Below are 13547 nucleotides of genomic sequence, written 5' to 3' on the forward strand. Positions count from 1 at the left end.
TGGATTATGCTGTAATATATGTATACACTGTTGTTATCAATAACTTGGTAGACGATGATATACATGCATACATACATACATACATACATACATACATACATACATACATACATACATACATACATACATACATACATACATACATACATACATACATACATACATACATACATACATACATACATACATACATACATACATACATACATATTTATATATACGTATATATTTTCAAACAAATTTGAAAAAGCTATTAGCAAAACCATTAACAAGGCATTAACAGGTATATCATGAATTTCAAAGCAACAAAAAGTTGTTAGGAAGCAAAAACATCGAGATATCAAGTTGCAAAAGTAACAACTTTGTTAAGAACTCCTAAGACATTTCCACTCAAAATATCATAAAACAATCATTTAAAATCCTCATCAAATATTATCTGAAATCATCCGCCCTACGAAATGTGCTACCTTAAATTTAACTCTGACCTTAAATTTCAACTCTGATATTAGTTTCGGTTTCGAATATATCTTCAATTTTGAAATAGAAAAGCCTCGTGCGTTTAATGGTAATTTTAAATCATTATTTAGTGGTTAAATAATTAGACCGTACATAGGGTTGCTAAAACATTTCTAATAAATTGGGTTTTTCGATACTTAAAATGTTGGCCTAGAAAAAAAAAAAAAAAAAAGAATATTCTTTTTGAATTTTAAATTGAATTTTTATCTCACTTTTGTATTGTTACTCATGCCTACAAAACTAGGTACCGAGTTAAAGCTGAATATCTAGCGGCCTATCTCTAATATTAATGGTACTCAGGGAGGGACGTTCACTATTTAAAAAACGAAACAAGCTATTTGCATATAACATATTGCTAATGAACAGAGATTCTATGCTGGTGATGAGTAACCTCTGCTTGGGTGACATATCGAACTAGTTGTGAACGTCAGAACTTTCAAATCAGGATAGGATTGTCTAAAAAATGTTGAAGCGAGCCCTATTATTTTACTTTTAAATGGAAACCCAAAGTTTGTTTTAGCAAGGGCTAACGATGTAATTTCTCTAATATTTTCATCGCCCTGGGGTCGATGTTATAAAACATTACGTACGGAATAAAACGAACTTTCTCGTACTTCACGAAAAAAATCAAAATCTTTGCTGAAATTGTTAAACAATATTTCAAAGCTTTAAAATCAAGCGTGTGTAATTAAAAATTAGTGCTTTTCTACGTGTTTTTTTCAATCGCGAAATTATTTTCGAAGTATGAAACTTTTTAAACTTTCAAAAAATTTGTAGTGTAACGAACCCAAGTGGGCACGGCGATGTTGGTTTAACGTTTAGTGCGACGTCGCATTAACGTTGGAAATAGAAAGTTAGATCGACGTTAATATGCGATGTTATCGCGATGTCATCGCGATGCTTTATTTCGTTTGACGTTTATTTAACATCGCAACTCGATGTTAATTTTCGACGTCATTCTCAAGTTGGTGCGATGTTGACTTTACGTTGGCAACGTCGCTAACCTAAAACTAACATCGAACCGACGTGAGAATGACGTCGATGCCCACTGGGAAAGCGCAAGTTTTCATGAAATTTTTAGTGTTATGGAGGCGTAACTTTTATTACCAGAACGCACAAATTAAGACAAGTTTTATCATCAGATAGCCTGTGATAAAACCAGCACCCTAACTACTTAATTTTTACCATGAGATCACATTTAAAACTTTTCCGAATAATTCATGGATTTTTATTATTTTATAATTAAATTTATAAATTCACATTAAAACAACTTCTACTCAAAAAATGATTGTGGCAAGAGAGACAAAGTTAGGTTTATAACAACACAAGGAATTTGCTTTTTTTATGTTTTTAAAAATAAAAACATTCTTAAACAAAGTCAAGACAAAATCAATTATTCAGGTAACCTTGGCTTTTTTGGGTTATTTTACACTTTTGTTTTGTGTAAAATTTGTTTGGTTTAGTAGATTCGGTACATTTTTTTCAGCCTCTCGCTTTTTATCTGATATCTTTGATGTTGTTAATTGCTCTTTTTTAATTTCTTTTAGAACTTAACTTTAAATTTTATTTAGTCAAATCATAATAAATTATTAAAAAACATGCTTGTTTCATGCTACTTTTCTTTCTTTTCTACGATTAGGTTTATCAAATTTGCTCACCTATACCTTTGTATTTAATCTTACTTCGTATGCTTCATCAGATAATACCAAAATGATCATGTTGGGATGTGTTGTTGAGCTTATTGCGCGTTGTTGCAGCAAGGTAATGTGATGGTCTAAATTTTTACAAAATGTTTAAAAAATATTTTAAAAAATTTATACAATTACTATTATTAGATATGAATATAAAAAAAAGATCAAAAAATCCCTTTTGATGCTCTATTAGGAATTAGGATGCGCCTTTTCTTAATTACTTTTAATTACATGTTGCAATGAAGCTATTGATTATGAGCTGATCAAATTTTTAGCCTGCGTTGAAATTGTTGTTGTTCAGTTTTCATTTGCCAATAGTGTTACAACTACTATTGCATAACGTTTAGAGACGGCAGGCAATCAATAAGTTCAGTAGTAGTTGCTTTTGTTCTACATGACGCAATTGAAATCGAAAAATTGTCGAGGATTTTTACTGCTGACGACGACACTACTAAACTCATATTTTTATAGTTTTAATCTGACTCCATTGATAGTTTACACAATAGACTCAATCTTCAATCCATGGCCGAACACTCATAAAGTAAAATCAAAAGTATTATTTGTTGGATTAATTTTAATACATTCTTTTTTTCTTAGTTTAAATAACTTAATACATGGATAAGAATTAGTTATTCTCGCTTTAACTAAAAAATGACATCAAGGACACGTGTTATCCAACAATCGATTGTACTCACTACATTAACGCAATTATTCTCTAAAATTTCTTGATATTTTCAATTTAAATTTGAATTTCGAAAATGAAAACTTTTCAAAAATACAGTTTTTAAATGTTCTCTAGTAAATATATGGCTATATAAGAAATAAAATTATAAATAATAATCTTATTGAAATTAAATCAATAATAATAAAATTAAAATGGTATCAATAGTTATATAAAAAGTGTTTCATTTATGCTAGGATTCGTTTTTTTAACTTAAAAAAATGAATAAAAAAAAATTTTAAAGGGAACATTATTTGTTAGATGAACACCACTCAAAATGTCCACAACAAAATATTTAATTCATCGTTCTCTCTTTGTTGAGGAACAAACCCACCCAACATGAGACGACTTTAAGACATGTAACTTATCTTTAACTCGTCTAGACGTCTGCAACTAGTTAAAGACGTGTTTATGACGGCTTTTCCACACCTCATTAAGACGTCTTCCGACAACCAGTTTAAGACGTCCGCAAGACATCTTAACAAGACGTCTTACAGAATAACCAGTTTAAGACTTCCGTAAGACATCTGAACAAGATATCTGTCGGAACAACCAGTTTAAGATGTCCGTAAGATATCTTAACAAGACGTCTTTCGGAATAACCATTTTAAGACGTCTTTAACACATCTTAATAAGACGTCTGTTGCAACAACCAGTTTATGACGTCTTTTGGAATAACCAGTTTAAGATGTCTTTCAGAATACCAGTTTAAGACGTCCGTAAGACATCTTAACTAGACGGTTGTCGAAGCAACCAGTTTAAGACGTCTGTCCGAATAACCAGCTTAAGATATCTTTCAGAATAACCAGTTTAAGACGTCTTTAACTTGTCCTAACAAGACGTCTATCGGTACAGCTAGTTTAAGACGTCCGTTAGACATCTTAACAAGACGTCTTTCGGAATAAACAGTTTAAGACCTCTTTCGGAATAACCAGTTTAAGATGTCTTTATTCATGGACGTTTTCCACACAACAACAAGTCGTCTTAAAGACAAATTTAAGACGACTTGAAATTGGTATTAAAGATGTCTTAAACTGGTCTCAAATGAAACACTGTTAGTCGTCTTATTTAAAACGTCTTAAAGTTGTCATATTTAGCACCTATTAACGACGGCTTAAAAAGACGTGTGTGTATATATACATATATATATATATATATATATATATATATATATATATATATATATATATATATATATATATATATATATATATATATATATATATATATATATATATATATATATATATATATATATATGTTTAGCAACAGAAATATATACAGTTATGGTTAAATAACTTATAAAAAGAATACAAGAAAGCAAAAATAATTTGTCACAGTATTAAAGAATTTAGCAAAGCCAATTTATGGCAAACCACAAGAATAGCTAAGAATTTAATATGGGCAATTCCATTTTTAACTTACGTTACACGCGCAACAACTTTATTAAATATTTGCATATTTAAACTTTAAATTAAATTTTTAGCTGACTTTTATGAAAGCTGTCAGTCTAAAGAATAAAACAAGCTAAAAAGTTTTGAGTCTGGCTGAAAGAGGGCGAATTTATTACCGAAAATGCCACTTAACTTACGTTACGCAGAAAACAAGGTAAAAAAAGTGTTGCAACTTTTAGGTCGAATATTTGCGAACAATTAATCCGGATCGTGTTAGAAATTTTTACAAGATGTTGAGAATTCAATACTAATTACAATGATAAAAAAAAATTATCAGAGGTGACCGGCAAAGAAAGATATACTTGTTTTCTTGATACTAGGTTTTTAACTTACGTTACATCACTTACGTTACCTTGCGATTATTTTCGTGGAATTTTTATATCTATTATTTCGTGATTTTTTAGAGTTACGTAACAAAAGAACGGCAGTTGTATTAAAACTCATTCATTCAAAGTAATTAACAAAAGTAATTTTCAATAACTGGTGACTCTTTACTGACAGATTTTTTTGTAGATATTAATGAAGTTTTTAAATTGTTAACACTTATTTTCCGAAGCGCAAGAGCAACTTAAAAAATTACATTTGGTATGACAACTTTATTAATTTTTATTGAGTTATTCAAATAAGAAAATGTTACAGTTATTCGAAAATTTTACTTACGCTTATAATTTTTATGTGCCCGCTTAATTTTTTAAAATGCTGCTAACTATTTACTCTCCCCTGCTGAATAAACGGGAGGGGGTGGGGGTCTTAATAAACAGGAGGGTCGGAAACTTTTCTAAAATCTAATAAACTTTAATAATAACGTTTAATAAAACGGGAAGGTCAAAGTTTTAAAAAGCTTAAAATATTTTTATTGGTTGGTTGTTCATATTTTCATCTAATATTGAGAGAAACTTTTTCTCAAAGTAAAAAAATAAGAAAATATTTTATATTGCTTCAAAATTATTAAACGGGGTGGTGGGGGTGGGGGGGTCCTAATAAGCTCCGAGGATTCGGAAAAAAATTAAAGAATTAATAAACGTCCCCTCTTGTTTATTCGGCTGGCGAGAGTACATTAAAATCTTTTTGAATCAAAATATTTAATTTCATTTAGTTTCAATAACGTGAAAAAAGGTTTGCTTGCTGTTGGTTGTTTTGTGTTATTATTATTATTTTTTTTTTTTGGGGGGGGGGGGGGTGTGTGTGTGTGCTGAAATATGCTTTTAATGAGAGAGGGGTGCATGTATATCTGATCGTTTGTGACAGGAGGCAGGGGTTAAAATTGACAAATATTGGGTGACATACTTTAAGGACGCCCCCTTAATTCCATTTACAAACCATTTGTTTTAGGAAAACAAAAATATAAAGTGAATAAGAATATAATTTAAAATAAAAATGGTTACATCTTTTTATTTGTTTTAAATACTAAATACGTCACGGTGAAGTTTTTTCCGCTATGATCTGGCTCTTACCGACATAAAAGTAGTGGGATTTAGAGATATCTTTCACTTTTTTGGCTTGCTGGATAATTTGAGATAGTTGGAGTGCACAATTTCGCGCTGACTTTTCTTCCTCTGACAAATATAGAACTTTGACATTTATGTCTTGAATAGCATTCACAAAATCATTAGCTGATTGGATTTAAATTTTTCCAGACTTTACTCTGTTGGTTGCCAAACGTTTTACAGTAGCCCCAACGCCATCGACAACTCCTTTGCCGTGCATTGCTGCAAAAAAATGCCAAAATATTATTCTGTTAAATTTCTTTTCAAAGTGCATTATTGCGCTCATCACGACTTTATTTTTAAACTGCGATGTAGCATTATCGCTAAAAATGTGAATTTCTTGGGTATTAAATGAAATAAACTCCAATAACTTATCCAAATTTGCAATTAAGGAGGTCTTTGTGTGATCCAGAGAGTCAGATGCAATGGTGAAAGTTTTAAGATTTTTTTGCCAAATAGCTGCAGTTAAAAGAGAAATTTGATTTTGGCCATAATGTGCTGCTTGAGGCTCATTCTGACTAAAACACTTAAAATTTTCTGCATAGTCAACCTGAATAGTAGCAACATTCAATGATGGATTCATGGATTTTGTAATGCTTAGTTTAAAACATTTAGATAGGTTACCCTTGATATTGGCATGAGTTGTGAATTTTTCTCTCATACTCATAATGTGAGCAATCAATTCTTTACCACTTCCAAACTTTTTAACTTTTTCGATTACAGCGTAACGCTTTTCATTTGGTTTCTGCCATTGGTACCAACTTGTTTCAAAGTTAAGGGGTTCAATGGTGGCCAGGAATTGCTGGAAAAACTTTAGATCTTTGCATTTGTTGCATTTGTTGTAGAAACAATCATTTAATAAGTCCTTACAAACAAAATTTTGAGACATATCTTTCCCAATTTTAATGTTAGACAACAGTAAACGATCAACTTTCACCAAGGAATCCAAAGCAAATCGCATATTTTCGTGGTAAGTACAAACGCATACATTATGAGGCAAATTTGCGATAGATCGAACGTTTACTGGTCGTAATTCACAAAACCTGCTTAATCCAATCTTCTTTCATGGTTAAAAGAAGGTGACGAACTTAGATCTTAATCTTCTTTCCATTTTCAATTACTGATACAAAGTCCCTAACATTTGGAGACAGTCGACTAATGTCATCTTCGCAGTAGAACCTTTTTACTTTTATTTCTACTTCAGTTAAAGCTGGATTATTCACGCTATTTAATGGAAGAGTAGTTTCTTTGTTGAATGATCCATTCAGCAATGTGGCTGGGACTTCGTAACGTTGTGCGGGATCTTTGGGCGATGATTTCTGGACTTTCTTGAGCAATTTCCCTTTTGTTTGAACACTCATAATGGTAGAAAAATTAACTGTTTTTGCAGAATCTTTTTTTTTGATTCGATACTTTCGGACTCTTTCCTTTATTTTTTCTCTTTCTTTCATTTTTTTTTCCGGATCTTGTTTTATTCGTTGACGATGAGCTTTTTGGTGATCAGCATTCATATTTTTTTTCCGTTCGGAATCACGCTGGCGATAAGCAGCTTGATAAGTTTTAACTCTCTGTTTAGAACTTTTAGCCATTTTAAAATGCAAACCAAATTTTGCTAAGTTTTGCTTGAATAACTTTTAATTAATCAAAACTTATTGGCGTATAAAGAATAAAAAAAAAAAAACCTTTAGGGAATTGCGATGTAAAATAGTTTTCGTCTTTATAAACAACCGTAACTTTAAAAATTTTTTGTTTTTTTCAAACCCCTTGGGAGTTGCGATGAAAATCGTTTTTTTTATGTTAAAAAACTTTACGAAAAAAGCGCTAAAACTTTTGGAAATAAATGTAGTTTTAACTTACGTTACACAAATTCAAAATGAAAATGTGCCTTAACTAAGCATCGTTATTCAAAAATCTTAATGTATAATTATAAGATTTAATATTCTTTCACATATAATATTACAAAATTTAAGTTTTCAAATTAAATTTTCGAAAAAACAGAACTTGATCATGTTTTTGTTAACTTACGTTACATGAAAATTGCAAAAGTTATTTTATTATTTTTTTGAAATATATTTATCTTTTAAAGAAAAAAATCTGACCAACAAGAAATTGAACATCTTAGCTCCATTATCACTTTAAAATATTTCGGAATATACAAAAAAAATCATGGGTAAAATAACATTTTACAGTGGTACTTTTTTAACATGCATCAATGAGAAAAACCGTAACTTTCGGAGCCATAAAAATGACTTAAATACATTTATTTTAGAACTAAAGGTATATTTTAAATAAACTTTCATGTGTCTACATCAATATTCATTTGTTAAAAACTGACAAAAAAGAGTTTAAAATTTGACTACTTTTTCAGTTTCCGCCGTGGAATTGCCCATATTAACATAACATGAATTCCATCGTATTGTTATTCTATATATTCATATAGAATAACAATATGCACATTACAGTTTTTTTATTTTTATAACATAAATGTAGAAAATAAGCTCAAATCGGTGATTCCGTCACGATGGAATTCATGATAATATGATTTACCAGCTATATATAACCTTAATTTTATTTGACAAAAACTAATGGGTTATTATGTGCTTTTTATGATAAATGAAAAAATATATGAAATATGAAAAACGAAAACATTAAATATCTGCCGCATTTTTTAAGATAATTATAAATTTAAATCATTTTTGAAAAGGTTTTGCATTATCAAATGAATTATAAAATAGCTTGGTGAATGAAGGACGAAAGAATTGAATGAAATCAGATCTTGATAAAAAAAAAAGTATATTTAAGCTTTTTTATATTTAGCTATACTTTTTTTAGTCATTTTGAATTTATCCTCACAGGTCTATTTTATCATTCACAGACTTTGTTTACACGAAAAAAGTTCCCAAGTTTACAAATGTTCATCTTGAAAAAATGATAAAATGTTCGTGCCGACAACTAATTTTCTTTATCTTTGTGTAATTTGTTTAGTAATTTGTCAACACGTGAAGTAGTTACTTTATCATGAACAGTCTTATTAAACAAATGCTATAAAAGTTTAAACTAATACAAAAAGTTAAACTGTAATAAGTTGCACGTCCACTCTTATACGTCCATTCTTTAATTCCTTCCTTAATAGACGATAGTTCGTCTGACTTTTTTTTCCCGTGAACTTTGGGAAGTCAGACGAGAAAACTTTAGTTTTTGCGCTAATGCAATTTTTCATCTACCGGAACAAATATGTTCCTACGGCTTTTCTTTGATCTTAATGAAATACGTAAAGTTTCGGAGGGGGGGGGGGGGGGGGATTAATCATAGGTTGCGCCAAAATTTAGTTAATTAAATTATCAGTGCTATTGAGAAACAGTATAACAAAAGAAAAAGATAATTTAAAGTATGCTTTTAAAATAATTTGAGATTTATTTTTTATTAAATTTTTGAAGGATTACGAAAAAGAAGCTTTAAAAGCTCTTAGCAATGGTATATTACCCCTGTCATTAAACCAGCAAAACGTAATTATATTTCGCCATTATTGATTTTTTTAAATAACCAAAGTTTTCTCGTCTGACTTCCCAAAGTTCACGGGAAAAAATAGTCAGACGAATTATCGTCTACTTCCTTAATTGCGTTTTTAATTACGTCTTTATATCCATTTACGGAAGAATGACAAGAATTGTGTGGTTTAAAGTTATCCGGGTCTGACAATAAAATCAGTTAAACACACTGTTAAAGTTAAAACTTTTCTCTGTGATGCTCCAGCAAGATCATTTTTGAAATGGACTGTTGTTTATACAGGATATTATTCTTGTGAAAGGGTGCATTATCAAAGGTTCTTGGGAAGAAAGAGTAGTATTGATGTTTAAAATAGTTTAATGAAGAACAAGAAATTTGCTAGCGAACAGATTACGATTTTAGTTGCCAGTCGTATAAGTAACATCAAAAATATAGTATCCTCTTATAGCTACTGGTATTATATGTGTTTCCGAATTTCTGCGTTGACTATATGCAAAAGACCAACTAATTATTCAAAAGAATTTTGAACTATTTCCGTAAAGGGCCTATGGCTAGGTTATTACAAGCACATATTTTACAGATATCTGAGAAACTAATCGAATTTAGAAATTACATTGTTCGCTGATGATAAATTTCAAAATGGATAGACAGAGAGGCGGATAGAGAAATTTTAAAGAAACCCACCTTTATAAATCGTCGCGTTGGTTTCACAAGGTTCTAACTGATCCGCGAAGAGTTTTGAGTAAATCAATTTTAAAAATTGTTATGTTCCTACCATCAAAAATTATTAAAATCTATCGATAATATTTTTTACTCATAATAACATAAGCATTTGCTATAAGTATTATTAATTTTTATTAAAAAATGTTTCACTCTTCATAGGAAAATGAATACCCCCAAAATGCAGTTAGAACCTTGTCATAGTGAAATAATCATACTCTCACTATGACAAGGTTCTAACTGCTATTTAACGGTAGTTAGAAATATGTTAGTTACTTTGAAATTTTGTGACTGAAGTAGTTAGTTACTTTAAATTTTGTAACTGAAATAATAATATAATAAAAAGCTAATTTTTATAAATTAGATTATTGTTTCAGTCACAAAACAAGGTTACAACATTTTGTTTACTCGTTTTTCTTACATTAAGTACAACCCTTAAAAACTTTTCATGTTTATTTTATAGGTGAAGAACAACTCGATAGTAATCTCTGTCCTCAAGAGGTAAAACGGAAATGCAGCTTTTATATCTTTTTTTTTTAAGTCTACAAGTTCCTTTGTACAATTTTAAATCATGGCTAGATTTAAAATGTATAATGTGAGATGTATAAGTAAATATTAGAACAGCAACGTTAGAAAAAGGAACTGACCTGTAATTAAACAGCTTTGCTGTTACTGAATACTCCTTAAAGTCATGTGGTTTCATTTGAATGATATGACAAGGATTTTTTGTGTTAACTCAAATCCTTGAAATTATGTGGTTTCATTTGAATGATACGACAAAGATTTTTTCTGTTAACTTGTTTCAACATCCTTATCAATCCAATTAGACTATAAAAATCAGTTTTCCTCATGAGCTTTTCAACTTCCCTATGGGCATGATTCACCTCTAGGGTGCATGAAGGACCTGAAGGGAATATTTCATAGTAATTGAGTTAATGATAGGATTGTCTCTTAAAAAATGTAACACAGCATTTGATAATATACTATTCTGATTTTGAGGAACGCAGGAGTTAGACCAAATAATTAAGTCACTTACGTCGTTTTCCTCTGCCACATCACTCAAAATTTTGCAAAAGGCACTGGCAAGATCATTGCCGCTTCTTCCCGCCATTGATTCGGTCCATAATGCACAGTACACTTTTTTGGTTGTTGAAAAATAAGCTGTCAAATTATACACGCTTTGCTTTCTCAGATAAAAAAGGGAACTTATTTCTGCATGCGGAGTCAAAATAACAATTTGAAGGTCAAAAAGTAAAACCGGAACATTTTTATCTTTTTTTTTCTTTAGCACTTATATCTCTCATTTCTTTTTTAAAAACTTGATGTCTTTCAAAGTCTTCTCTCAACTTTTCAGACATAGTATCAGTGTTTTCAGCAACTTTAAACTTCTCACAAAGGTCGCATCTATCCTATTTGGGAATGTGAAAACCAAGATTGAATTCGGTGAAGAAAATATGGTAATAAATAGATTTTTTTACTGGCTCAACATTTTCGTTTATACATTTCTCTTGGTAAAGATTATATATTTTTTTAAATATTATGGTGTGACTCAAGGTATTCTCTATTGGTTCTTACACGACAATGTGAACTGTTGGAAAAGATTTTATGTGATCCCTAGCTGAGTTTGTGTACGTTTTGGTGCACTGTGCGTTTGCATTTCATTATTTTACCTTGTAGATCTCGTGCAGGAGTATTTGTTTCAAATCTTTGGTAAACTAGCTTTTGTGAAATTGACAGTGTAGTTTGGTAAAATGCTTTGGAAACACGGACTTTTTCTCCTTTTACATGAAAAAAATATCTATAGACGTAATTCTTTTTTGAAAAAGTTTGTTTTTCAGCGTGGTCATCAGTTTTTATTTGCATTTTCACTGCAATTGTTTTCTTCGTGGTTTCTCTTTTAACTACGTAGCCTGGTTTTTATTATTGCTACAAAAACGTTTTATTATAAGTTGTTTAAATTTTAATATTACTGATGTTTTTTATTTAACAAGTTAAAATAGTTGCATCGGTGTCAAATTAGAACACTTTTTGTTGATTTTTAGACCTACTTTTTATATGATTTTTGATGGGTATAAAACTCTCTATCATAATAGTTAATAAAAACCAGCAAGAGATTATGAAGTTATTGTTAGTTAGAACCTTGTTAAACTAAATATTAGTTAAATAAAGTTGCAGATAGAACTTTGGCACTTTAGCAGTTTGCTTGTTTTGCGCTATATCGCTGTAAATTTCAGTTTATTTTGTTCATCATGATTTAAATAGTCTAATAAAATGATTAAGTCAATTTTGGCAAAAATGTCAGTTAGAACTTTGTCAAACCAACGCGACGAAATGTATAACTGGTAAGTGTCTTCTAACGCTGCTTTCCAAAAAAACAATGATTTTCTTGACCTATTATTGCTTCATTAATTTTCTCTTTTTAGCGGCTGTTCGAAAGACATATCCAAAGGAATCGGAGAAGACAGTCCATAAATTTATTCAGGGTGTGTTAAAAAACGCACCAGCATCACGAAAATGTTAATAGAATTTTATAATCATGTACTCTTTTTTTGTGGATGCTGTGAAGTATTTTTCTATAGTAAATCATGTCTCTTTATTCAGTTATTGCATTTGGATAGTTCATATATTCACACCTTTCTATTTTCTGTCACCACCTTCCAGTCTCCTTTTAATACAATATAAATATATATACTTATGTTGTATTGGCAGGAGACTGAAAGGTACACACACACACACACACATACACACACACACACACACACACACACACACACACACACACACACACACACACACACACACACGCGTCTTTTTAAGCCGTCAATAATACGTGTTAAATAAAATAATATTAAGACATTTTAGTTAAGACGACTTACTGTGTTTCATTTGAGACCAGTTTAAGCCGTCTTTAATAAGTGTTAAATAAGGCAACTTTAGGACGTTTTATATAAGACAACTTACTGTGTTTCATTTGAGACCAGTTTAAGACAACTTTAAGACCAATTTCAAGACGTCTTCAATTTGTCTTTAAGACGACTTGTTGTTGGGTGGGAATACTCGGTGTTTAGACTTTTTATTCGAATTTTTAAACGGTGATTCATTTGTCTAAACGACTTTCTGCGATTATTTAATCGTTTAATTTCTTTATTTTGTAGCCCCACCTTTATACGTTTTTTTGTAGACACTGCATTATTTTTTCCTTTTTTAGTAATTTGATTTTTTAATACACTTTCTTATGTGTTTTTCAACAGTCGCAATACAAAAGGTTTTTTTTCGACTTGCTTAATGTACTACTATCAATTCTCGTACAGCCAATCTTTGGATTCGAATGTATATCATCTTCTCATTTTGTAGTCAAATGATTCCAATCTAATGTATACCATTTTCTTGTTTTGTAGTCATGTGAAAAATTTCCGATGTTTATTATGTTTTTGCAATTGTTAGTTTCTTT

General features: G+C 30.3%; 1 protein-coding gene across 2 annotated transcripts in view; it reads right to left on the reverse strand.

Annotated features, from left to right (window-relative positions):
* LOC149893253 (mucosa-associated lymphoid tissue lymphoma translocation protein 1-like) overlaps positions 1-13547 on the reverse strand; it is a 109186-nt gene that overhangs the window by 6702 nt on the left and 88937 nt on the right. The window contains exon 2 of one of the 2 annotated variants that reach the window (XM_090081028.1): positions 1-9. This exon is cut by the window's left edge and continues 152 nt beyond it. The gene's annotated coding sequence lies outside the window, so the exon portion shown is untranslated. Of the gene's footprint in view, positions 61-13547 lie in introns of those variants that run through there. The other variant, XM_090081022.1, reaches the window with a different exon arrangement.

Source organism: Hydra viridissima, unplaced genomic scaffold, assembly GCF_058129835.1.
Source record: "Hydra viridissima isolate aposymbiotic clone 2 unplaced genomic scaffold, HvirCarnegie_v1 scaffold_1, whole genome shotgun sequence".
NCBI lineage: Eukaryota > Metazoa > Cnidaria > Hydrozoa > Anthoathecata > Hydridae > Hydra > Hydra viridissima.